The 870-nt window shown below is 39.5% G+C and overlaps 1 pseudogene; it reads right to left on the reverse strand.

The window, feature by feature from the left end:
• Positions 1–279: 279 nt before the first annotated feature.
• Positions 280–397, reverse strand: LOC132046039 (5S ribosomal RNA; annotated as a pseudogene).
• Positions 398–870: the final 473 nt, after the last annotated feature.

Here is an 870-nt window from a genome sequence, read left to right on the forward strand (position 1 = left end):
TCAATACCTTTAACATATAACTTTATTGATTATCTTTACTGGTTAACATAACCACACATAAGCTATCGTATCTCTTTACTAACACCTTACTTACCAAGTATCCCTAATACTATTCAAACTCGTCCTAATTCTGTAACTGTATACGTCTTATCTCTCTCTATCCAGTCAGTCCGCCTCATCTTTCGCAATCGTTGAGAATCTCTAACTGTGAGGTTCACACACTTCTAATTTCCCTCAAGCTGTTCTAGTTCCTTATCCTTCTCTTATGTCTAAACCTGCAGGACTTCTTAGCACACTTCCCGGGGGGTCACCCATCCTAGTACTACTCTGGCCCAAGCACGCTTAACCTCGAAGTTCTGATGGGATCAGGTGCATTAGTGCTGGTATGATCACATCCATCCTACTCTCGTGGCCTTTATCACGTGACCTAAAACAATTTAAAGTTCTAACGGATCACAAGAAAAATTTCGGTCATGCATCTCCCTCCAAATTGGAAAAGTTCCTCATGTTACTGATCACGCAAATGTTGTTTTACTCTTTGGAACTCCCTATTACTTCTCGATTTTCCCATTATCGGGTGTCATAATTTCTCTAATGCCGTAGTCAGTCCTTATGATCGTACTCAAGCTTACTTGTTTGCCCCCTTAAAGGTTTTACCTTATGGTGTTGTATTTCATTGCCATTCTTGATCGAAATTCCATCCCATAATAATCCTTTCGTCCTCGCTTTTTATACTTCCCCAGTCACTTCCCCTTCCATTCATTGGTTGTACATTTCAATCATACTTGCAACACTCTTACCATATCTGACTTATAATCCTTTTAACCAATACTTACCTCTATGCTGATTTCTTCAACTTCTATTGTCCCT

This window comes from Lycium ferocissimum, unplaced genomic scaffold (assembly GCF_029784015.1).
Source record: "Lycium ferocissimum isolate CSIRO_LF1 unplaced genomic scaffold, AGI_CSIRO_Lferr_CH_V1 ctg9143, whole genome shotgun sequence".
Lineage (NCBI taxonomy): Eukaryota > Viridiplantae > Streptophyta > Magnoliopsida > Solanales > Solanaceae > Lycium > Lycium ferocissimum.